Genomic DNA, 12,026 nt, shown 5'->3' with positions numbered 1-12,026 from the left:
GTTTGTCGGTTCGGTACAAGTCGGTCTAACAAATTTTTGTGCGATATCAGCACATTATAAACATGGCTTAAAGGGGGAAGGGGGGATCTATAATTTTCCCAAAAAAGAAAGTATTGATAGAAACATTGAACTCTAGATGTTGCGTTGTTAAACTGGCTAGCAAAATATTGGGAAAAAAGAAAAGAAAAAGAAAGCATCAAATGAGGAGTTGCACTTGTTATAATTACTAGGAAAATTGACACTTGAAACCTTCTTTCAAACGGTGTCAAAAAACACCTTATTTCATGGACTTTTCCAGTGGCTCTTCTACCAAGGATAATGCCTACATGGAACTCTTTCAGTGGTGACTCAAAACCAATTCCACTGGCGCTCTTCTGAAAACTAACCCCGTTACTTTCCCGTATTCTTCCCTATTCCCTGGCAGCATAACACCATGAAGTTCCCATTCTCTAGCTAACAAAACTTTTGCAACTACAGATCCAACCTAACAATTGCAGTCTATGATCCCAGCCATGGTCCATCCGTACCGGAATTTGCAACTTGGGAGAAGAATCCTACAATAGAATACAGTTTTTTTGTTATCATGTTAACGAATTTGCTGATCACCCACATAAGGAGAGACAGAGAGAGAACCAGAGTGAAAAATGAAATATTTATTATTGGTAGGGAGGATTGCTTTGATCAAATCAACGTTGTCCAACCTCCCAATGTAATACCTTTTCTTATTTCGGATGCCAAATCAAGTGGTGAAACTTTAGAAGGAATGATGAGGTATTTTTTATGAGGCAATAAGGGTGACGAACGGATAATTCACTTGGTTAAATGGGAAGAGAATTTGAAACTTCTCTAGCTAGTGGATCAACCTGTATTGATGGGAAATAAGAGGCAAATCATTTTTCTGGCTAGTATGAGGGAGAGATTTATTCATAGGTTTGATGGTAATCGTAGAATATTTTACATGTGTTCTATATGGACTTTTGGGAAACAATTTAAAATCCGGCTTTTTTCTTCTGAAACTTATATGACTCTAGATATTCAGAAATAGCTAGGAAATGGTTATAAAACTTTCAGAATATTTACAAAGACTAACATTAGACACAAAATTTTAGATTTTTTGAAATTTGACACCATAATCTAATTTTGAACAAGTAATTGCTGAGTTGGTTAAATTGAAAATGCATCTAGATGTTATGGTAGCATATACAGACCCTGGTAATAAATCAATTCCTTTGACTTCTAGACACACCATGAATGCTTTAGTAATAAACTCATCATTAAGACTTAAAGAAAAATTTGGAAAGCTTGTGCAAATATTATATTTGTTTAAACATCTTATAAATGGACATACTAGGGCTTTTTCCCATACCAAATTTTTAGAGAAAGCATATGTTGAGCATTCTTCTTTCTGTTTCCCTTTGTCTCTAGAGAGTTTTCAAAGAGATATATAGTAATATAGCATATTTTTTTAAAGCAAAGGGGCTAACATATTAAGCATTCTTCTTCAGTAGAAGAGATAGAGACTTATAGTCCTAAGAGATAAGGTAAACAGAGTTTTCAAAAAAGAAAAAAAAAACAGAGAAACATATAGTAAAAGAGAGAGAAACACGAGAGAGATAGACGACGTAGGATAATCACTTGATTAAGGATTAAAGATTATTACTTAATCAATATTCCTTAATCACAATTAGAAGAACTTGGGAAAGAGAGTCAAAACCATTTTGCGACTTCTCGGATGAATCAATAGACGAAGAGAAAGATGAACTTTGAAGAGAGAGGAGAAAAACTGATCTTTCTACTTTTTTTTTGTCTGAGGGGGTTACCTACTGATTTGAGTTCAACAAGTGAGGTAGAAATAAATTACATGGGAAGAAGATAGATGAAGGGGGTTGAGTAATGTGCTCAACTACCAATAGCTAGCCGAGATATCTTTTTAAAGGCTGTAGCTTGCTGGCCCTCTCAGTCAAATCAGCAACTTAAACATTCAACAATACATGACAATGTTCATAGTTGATATTACACTCACATTAAAAAAGAGCTTCAATATCTTGAGTTTCATCTCGGAACGGGATTGACAAGTTCACCACGGAATATTAGAGCACGAAGACTCTACCAGGCTTGGTTATCCAATTTGTTTTGTACAAACAAACACAACTTCAATGCTATCTCATTTCATGCAAAAGCGATACATATTTATAGCAAAGGAAAAACAAAAAGTAGCCTAGAATACCACACAGTGGTTTACAAAACAACGAGCTTAAACTATGGGCAAAAAGTAATACCACCCTTAAATAAAGAAAAACCTCACTGTAATACATCCACTTGTCACTTATTCTTACATCCATTTAAAAAGCAAATTCTATCTACTAAAAAAGCAAATAGTACATCCATTATTTAAAAAGCAAAACTATTTGTAAAAAGTACCACTTTCTTAAACTAATATCACTAAGAAAACCATGAGTTTTTTTTCTTTAGGATTGTTACAGTTCATCTTCAGAATTGATTATGCTACAATATTCTCCATGAAGTTATACACAGAAATGTTCTCTGAATTGGCAACTATAGCATGTTTTAACACTTTTTTAGAAGCGATCCAATGGTTGTATTGTTGTAGGTGGCCTTATGCTAGATGCTTCATGGCTATAAAGTAATTCATCATTATATCTCTGAATAATTCTTCGCTTAGTGAAATTAATCTTTTGAAAATATTTACATAAATCATTTTCCCAATTTGTATATCTTAATAATGTTTTCATGAAATCTCAGGCAATGTTATTAATATATAACTGTTTTCCAAATATTATCAAATCATCCGGGACTTCTTTATTAATAATCCAGGCAATTAGTTCAGGTTTTAAGGATGACCATCTGAAATTATTTATAACTATATTGATTCTTCATGTGAAAGTGTGAAAACAATCTATGTTCGTGTTAGACTCTGCTGCTGAGTCAATATTCTTAGGTTCAGGAGGAAAATAATTCCTTATTTTTTGATAGAATTTATATTTTTCTTCTGGGGTTTCTAGAGGCCATGCTAGCCACTCATCGTTTTGAAGTGTTCTTATCATCTTCATTTCTCTTGTAAGGGTATCTGGAAGATGATGTTTTGTTCCTAGGACTTTCTCAACTAAAAAATTATATTCGGAAAGGATGACCTGCCACCATGCATACCTCTGTAATTTTGGAATGCTATTAATTTTCTTTTTCATTACACTGACCAAGTTTGAAAAGTCAGATCTAAAGATAAATGTTTATACTATTAAACTAGTGTGAAACTGGACAACTCCCCGTACTGTAGCCAAAGTTTCATTTTCTGTGAGCCAATAGTTCGGTCATGCTTTTTTAATTGGCCGCTAGTGTAAGCACATATTTTTTCTTCTATGTTTTCCTTTTTTAATAGTATAGCCACCCATGTATTAGATGAGGCATCAGTAGCAAGGATAAATGGACTGCCATATACAGGTGCCAGAGGGGCTAGAGTTTGTACTTTTGCTTTGAGTTGTCTTATTTCTTGAGCAGCTTCTTTGGTCCATCTGAATGGTTCTTCTTTCATAGTGTTTCTATGTTTTCTTGGTTTTCTCAAAAAGCTTGGGAATAAAGCCTAGAATATAGTTGAGACAACCAAAAACTTGTAGCATTGTAATTTATCTTGCAGTTTATCTGAAAATTTTCAGTATTTTGGATAATATGGAGTTGCATTTGTATTTGTCCTTTGGAGATATGTACACCAAGAAAATCAATTGATTCTTTAGCAATTTGAAACTTGTCTTTTGAAAAAGGGTACAGTTTGTATAGAGCCGAGGTTCTAAACAATCAAAGTAAAGTGCATCTTCAAATAATGTTGGGAAATATGGTTTCAATAATGAAAATATTTGTGATAGTCATAAAATATATTTTTATCTTTAATTATAAAATTTAAAGCTTGAAAAATAATGTAGATTGAACAGATCTATGAAAACTTGAAAATCTTGAAAATTGACGGTCCAAAATGTGTTACATGATGTACTATTTCCAAAACTTAAAATCCATTTTCTTTTCTCACATCCATGCATAGAAGATCAATTTAAGGATATTTGGGCATCAAAACAACCTCTTCTAGTGAAATTTTTAAGGTGGGCTCAAATTTGATTGTTTAGAGCCTTGACTGTATATAAACTTTTTCTTTTGAAGAAGCGAGGTCTATTCTATGCTTTTGCACAATTTCTGCAAATATCCCGAGATGCTCCAAATGTTCGTGCATGCTATAGAAAATACAAAAAAATCATCTATATAGTTAGCAATAAAATTAGAGAATGGTTTAAAGTGGATGTTTTTTGTTTTTATGAATTTCTTCGTCTTCAATTTTCACTTGGTGGTATCTTGATTTACAGTCAAATTTTGAAATGATCCTTTTTTCAGCGACTCTTTATGTCAACTATTTTTTATTGGGTAATGGTCATTTAATATCTACTATTATTTGGTTAAGAGGAATATAATTAGTTGCCATTTTGGCATTTCCTCTTTCTCATTTTGAATGATTTCTTACAATAAAGGCTACATAGGAATAATTTAATTGAGATAGCCTAATTAATCTATTTTCTTCCAATTCTTTCATCTGAGTTTTCAGCCCTTCTTCATCCTCTTTGTTGTACCTTATAGGTTTACTTTGAACTAGAATGTTATGGAGAGTTGGTATGTGGGTTTTGGGTGAATCCTTATCCCAATTCTCGAAGGGAGTTCAGCACAACATTTTCTGAGGATTTATGTAATTTTTTTTATCAAGCAAGTTTGAACTGGCTTCTAAGCTCATGCCTTTTATTTGTCTGACAATTTCATAATTTTCATTTACATTTTCCAACTTTTGAATATCTTTCATAATTTTTATTATAGAAGGATTATTTTGAATTTTGTTTGTCTTCGTATTGAAAGTTGGTTGAATTCGAAGTACAATTTCTTTTTCTTCTTCTGCAGTAAAAATTATAAGTCTCTTGACACTAGGTAAGGGCTTATTTCATCTAAAGTCATAGAGCCTATTCCTACTTGATATCCCCTATCATCAAAATTAACAAAATTTGCCAAAATCGCTTTTTCTCCAATTTAACAGGTTCATTGATGGCAAATTTTGTTAATTTTGTTCTATCATTCATGATATCAACTTCTTGTCCTTATAAGTATTTTACCCAGTTTTTCAATAATTATTTGGTGCAAAAATTTATATTAATCTTTGTCCAATTTTCTCCTCCATCTATTGCAATTTTTGTTGAGAATGCATTTTTCGAATTTGATAAATATTTTGTTGTGAGATCTCTTTCTTTCTTAATGTCCTTCAAATAATTTCCTAAAGTCCTTCAAATAATTTCCTAAAGTCCAATTTGTAATCGCTTTGAAACTCTGTTTGATTTTTTAGTGTTGAGACTCTTCGTAAGAAAAGACTAGTGAATCATCAAATTCATCATCACTGGATAAGAACTTATAAAGTTTTTTTCAATTATCTGGTAAGGGCATGATGTTGAGCATTCTTCTTTTTGTTTACCTTTTTATCCAAAGAGTTTGAGAGGAGATATTTTACAGAACGCCCTAGTATGTCAGTTTGCAATAGAGAGTTTGAGAAGAGATTTTTAGAGACATATGATAACATGCGATATTATGAAGGTTTGAGATCATTTTGGGAATTATAATTCAAAGGACAAAGTTTATATAAGGTTGCAACCTTATAATGTAGAAATAAGGTGCATCACAAACATCCAATATAAAAGAGTGTTCAAAAGTTGGATAACCTTCCATTTGATCTTCTCAATCTCGAGATGCATGGATATGAAGAAGAAAAAATAAATTTCAAATCCTAATATTAATGCATCAAGTTAAAATAGATTTTTAGATGCATGCAAAGTAAGTTTATAGTTCATAAATATTTATGACTAATTTATTTTTTTAATTGTTTTTAAATATTTAAAATATTTATGTGCATGGTATTTGCCTTTTTCAATTTCTCGACCCAAAATTTTGGCCAAGGGAATTCCTCAAAATTTGGCCCAATCCCCTTCTTAGGCCTAAAATACCAACCTACCTACTATATACCCTAAATTAGTTATCCAAGATACCCCTGGGCATAATAAATATATAAGACTGACCCGACTACTAATCTGACACCTAGAAACCTGAAAACCAATACCCTAAAGTCCTAAACTTGTAGAGAAGGCTATATGTGGTCCAACAGTGCAAGAATCACTCAAACCCGAGATATGATTTGGAAGTTATAGCCCAAACAAGTTTGTTTATGGAAATTTTATTTTGATCCATGTACGTGGTTTAATGACACTACTAAAACTTGAGGTATTCTGGATCAGTTCTTGGACGCGTTTTGTCCATTCAAAGCTTAGAAGGTGCCTAGGATCCATCCCTATATAAGCCTCCCAACCCTCCATAATAAATCAAAAAAAAATAACAATAAAAAAATTAGAAAATCGCTAGAAATTGTGATACAAAAATCCCGAGAATATTCTAGGTAAATAATCAAACTCCCTTGAAAATCCCTACATCCAAAAACACCAAGAAAATATCAAAACATATTACTTTAAGTAATGAAACCTTGGATCTAGGAAAGCCCTAAGCTAAAACCTAAAGCCAAAGTCTTCTAAATTTCTTTGCCAAAATCCCTATAAAATTTTCCACAAAACCCTAAGAAGATCCTATTTAAAGTTCCTTTGAAACCAATTATTCAAGGCAAAATGAAAAGGCATCACAATGTCAAGGCATCACAATATAAATCAACTTTTGGTCCTAACACGGTTTCCAACTGCAGGTCTTCTCAAGTTTCTTTCAACTTTTGATCCTAATATGGTTTCCAACTCCTTGCTTTCTCAAGTTTATTTTTCTTTTCTTTAGTTTAATTCTTAGGTAGGTCTAATTCTTTTGTTGGCTTTCTATTCTTCTTTTTTTTTTTGGTTTCACCGGGTTTTGCACGAAGCTGACATTGCTGGTGGTTCTTAGAGAGGGCAGATCTTTCGAGATCAGATATATCTTTAAATTGTAATTTGAAGAATCCCACCAATCTCTTCTATAAATTTGATTGTTCAAATTGAAAACACGAATAAGAGAGGGTTTCTTGCGGAACTAATACAACTTAACATTATGTAAGTATATTCAAACTACATTAGTGATTTCTATTTCTCTTTGAAAATTTCTTTATTCTTTAGTCTCTTTCATACATTTCAACGTGCAACTCATGTAAATCCACTATAAGATATTATACTATAAGTCATATACAATATTGTAATTTAGAAAATATTAAAATGATAATTTGGAAGTCATTTTTGCCAAGAAATTTTTATGCTTTAAGAACATTTATGACGACTTTTCAAATTTCATATAATTCTCAAATTTTCAAGGACATATTTTTAATTTATAAATTCTCGCTCCCATCTTATTATATTTGAAACTTTCTTATTCTTTCACAAGTGCTCTTATTAAATGGCACCAACTTCTATCTAACTGCTCCTTTTGGTTTGTGAATGTTTAGCTATTCATCTATCTCACATTGAATATCTATGTCTACAGTAAATCTTTCTATTGAAAGATAAAAGACCTAAAGTTCTACACTTTAAAAATAGTTTCTGACTAATTTTTATTATCATTCTTTTAATAATAATCATGCACTCCTTTTCCAATAATTTTAAAGTTTGATACTTTGCCCTAATTTTCTACAAAATAGGAATAATAATTGATTAATAATGGATATTTTAAATTCAACTTAACAAACAAGTAGATCCAAAATACAACATTCCGTTTCCAATAATTTTAAAGTTTGATCCATTGCCCTATTTTTCTAGGAAATAGGAACAATAATGGATATTTTAAATTCAATTTAACATAAAAGTAGATCCAAAATATATTAATTCTTGTTGGCATAGAAACCATCTTTTCCTTTCCTTTTTTTTTTAAAGTTTTGCTTAATAAACTATTTAGCCTAATGTTGTGAAATTTAAAATATATTATTGATTAGTTTGGTTTGTTAATATTTTTCTATTCTTATATGTATCATTTTATATCTACAAGTAACACACATAAATTTTCTGGGAAATAGGAATAATAATGGATATTTTAAATTCAATGATATATAAGTAGATCCAAAATATATTACTAATTCATGTTGGTTTAAAAACCATCTTTTATTCATTTTCTTTAAGGGAATATATATGCTATAAGACCTTCTATTTTTGGTACAAGAAGGTCAAAATCATCTTCAACCATTACATTTGAAATTTGGATATTAAAAACAAATGCACAAAGTTTGAAAAAAACTTTATATTTGCATTCTGCAAAATTAAGAGCACACCCTTAAGCATGACCTCCTTAATAAAAAACAAATAATCTCACAATATACTTTCTTTTTTTGTAACCATTGCTTAAATTCATTGTTTCGCATAATGTTGTGGAATTTAAAATATATTGTAATTTTGGTCTTTAAATATTTTGATATTCTATATCTCTCATTTTATATCTATATCTAACACCCGTAAATCTACTAGCATTTTATATGCTCAAGTTTCATTTTTTTGGTTTTGTTTTTTTAATTATCTCCCATTTAGAACTTTATTTTTTATACTGGTTATTTTTTTAGTGAAAGAACGACAACTTGCAAATTTGTATTTTCCTAAAAAGTAAAGAATAACTTCTAGTGTCGAACATGATCACTAATCTTTTTATTTTCATTTTTTTTGATATGTTAACCGTGGGAATGGAGGGTAGGATGTATTTGGGAATAGAGGGTAGGACTCATTTGTCTTTTTTCTCAAAAGAATGAAAACTCCAAGTTTCAAAAAGTTTCAGATCTTGAATTATTAAGAAGGGAAATGTTTTTGTACTTTCCCTACAACATAGAAGTTGTATCCTTCCCCTACCATCCAGCCATCCAATTTTGATTAAGAGAGTCACTCGTTGTTTGATCTTAGATCCGACATCTCAAAGTATTTTATTTTTAGCTTTTTAATACAAATTATATGAATATGAAATTTGGTATGTACTATATTCTCATTGGGACGCACCTATAAAAAATATTAAAAATAAAATTTCGGTAAAATATAATGACTAAAATACCCCTTGAATTTTTTAGGGCAATTTTGGTTATTTTATTTTATTGAAAATATTGTTTTTATATTTTTCGCTAGTGCGAGTTTAATAGAGGAATATACGTCCAAAATTTGGTGGCAAAATACTTTATAGAAAAAATTAAAAATAAAATAGTGTAAACACGATACTTTTATTGGGGCAATCTTAGCCCTCTATTTAGAATGGACGATTGGATAAGGGGGGAGTATATAAGTTTTATGCTGGAGGGGAAGCATAGCAAGCTGACCCTATTAAGAAAAAGCGTGCACCTCTATTATTGTAGCATCTTCTTCCTTTTGTACCTTTTCCCATGTGGGACACAAGGAATGCAAAACAACTTTCTGAATCATACAAAATGACTAACTTTCACATAGTGAAGGGTGAAGAGACAATTTGTCTCCCTTCAAAATGGCAGAATCGATATGAATGCAATGTAATGTCACACCTCATGTCTCTCTCTCAAGGCATCGCCTGTTAAGGAGGCCACATTCATTCGAGTTTGTAAGCTACAGATCTTTTATATGAATATGGATAAAAATGAAATAAAGACTAATGGGGTTTTACAGGGGAATATATATTTTTTATTTTTATTCTTTTCACCCTTTTTCTTTTCTTTTTCTTTTTTTTTGGCAAATATCACTTACAAGTAGGCTTATTACAATAATTCTTGCTTCAAAGAAAATAAAAGTAACAAATCCAAGATCTTAAAAACCTTGATGTCATAAAACAAATTTTCTTTAAACAAAGAAAATATCCACAATTCTTATGCTTAAAACCAATATAATTAAATATAGCAAGAAACAAAAAAAAAAAAAAAAGAGTGCTGGAGATTACTTCAACTGGGCTTATTACACCCCATACCGAGTCACCAACATCCGATGGCGCGGGATTAACAGTTTAGCTTCAATCTCGAACAAAGAAGCAAATTTCGGCTAAACCAAGTATTCACTCTTAAATCTCTAAAAACTCTAACCCCTAAAATTTTGTTGCCATACCCCTAATTTCCCAACCTTTAGTATTTTTAAAGCATGAGAGATAAAGTGGGAGACCTAGGGTTGGGGCGTACGTCTCAAGAGGCTTAGGAGAGAGAGGGTTAAAGAGAGAAAGTTGGAGAGAGAGACCCGGAGGAGAGAGAGTGGGGCGTGTCTCTATGGGAGAGAGAGGAGAGAGAGAGAGTTGTAGGAGAGAGAAAAGTATAGAGAATAAGGAAAGGGTGCACCCCTATTTATAAAGAAAAATTAGGTTTAGGGTTTCTCATAGTTTGTCTCTTTCTTGAGATTGAATATGGACCGTTGATCAAGGAGACTTGTGGGGTGAGAGATCTGAGTCATTCATTCCATATATGGGCTATCAACATTATGGAAGGTGCTTGGACCATTATCCCCCTTTCTTTAAACCATTTTCCCATCAATATATTTAAATAAATTGAGTGTTATTTAAATATGATTTATTCCATTAAATAACATATTCTTTCCCATACTATTCAAAGATATGTCAAGTCAAGATATGCTTTCAATATTTAGGATAAGATGTGGTCAATCTTTTTCATATCTAATATTAAATCACATGCCACAAGATACCTTTTTTGAATTTGAATAATTTGACAACTAAGCAAACAACCAAGAGGTAGGGCGTGCCACCCATGTGTGGCACATGTGGGCCCCACCCACATAGTACATGATGTGCCCATGTGCCCTATGGGCTCCCAAGATATTTAACAAATTAATTTTTAAAATATTATTTGAATTTTATATTTTTATAAAATCAATAACTTTATTTTTATAAGTTCAAAAATTATAAATAAAATATCAAAAGACTCATAAAAATTCAAATATTAATTCTAAAACAATTCCTATTATAAAACAAACATAATTAAATTAATATGATGAGAAATGTATCCATATGGTTTAGGACATAAATTAACAATCATATGGCACTCCACCTTCAACTATGGACTACAGACCACACTTGCTTTATCAGACCGACCCAATGTTTCTCATGACCCACAGTCCAAGCAGGAGCTCTTTAGCGGATCACCAAAGTCTGGCTGATGAGCCAAGGAGTCGCAATCTTAGTCTGTGGATGTCAGATCCTTCCTCAGAAACGAGTCAAGGTCACCAAGACCTTATGCGACGACAACTCTATGACGCATAAGGGTATCTCTTGTACATGCATATACTTCGCCTTAAAAGGTAGATATCTGGCTTTGCAAACGATCTATCGATATGCATGTCGTGTGATGGATTATGGATGAGGTTTTGGCTCCCGTCTCTATAAGCCCACTATCACACACAAGGATCACACAATCCCTCGGCTCATTCATCTAGGCATAAGCTCCGACCTCATCAAGGGATAACCTAAAACCCTTCTCGATTTGTTCTCTGTGTCTAGATACCTTGGGTTTTTCAACCGACTGGCCTAGATCGTTAAGCACAGTCCGGTATTAGCAAACATCGTTTGCTGAGTATGGTCCACGACGGACCACACTCCCACTTTGTTCATGTTCCACTATATTATTTCATTTTACAAGCACTCATAAGGCCTTTAAAGGCTACATAAACCCAACATCTCCTACTTGGCCTTTGAAGGCTTTACATTCTCTATTTCTCACTTTCTCTCATTCTCATATATCTCTCTCAATTACAATATCTGTCAAGTATTTTTGCTTATTCTCTCAATACAATAATCATGGTTTTCGCCATCAATTAGTTCACAAAATGATTTATAGAAGCAACACCTTTTTCTCTTTGCTGCTCGGATCTCATCCCAAAAGTGGTCATAGCTCATCGTTCACATCGCATAATGGATCATGGACTTGTTGTCGCTGAAGACCATCACGTACCCTCATCGCATGGGGTCGTATGTTCATGGGCTCAAAAGAGTTCTTCAAATAAGCTGCTCCCTTTTGTAGCCATACAACCAGCACCACACATTTGGGTTCC

This window comes from Amborella trichopoda, chromosome 9 (assembly GCF_054954075.1).
Source record: "Amborella trichopoda isolate Santa Cruz 75 chromosome 9, AtrichopodaSantaCruz75HAP2 v2.0, whole genome shotgun sequence".
In the NCBI taxonomy this organism is placed as follows: domain Eukaryota; kingdom Viridiplantae; phylum Streptophyta; class Magnoliopsida; order Amborellales; family Amborellaceae; genus Amborella; species Amborella trichopoda.
Note: the sequence above shows the minus strand (reverse complement) of the source record.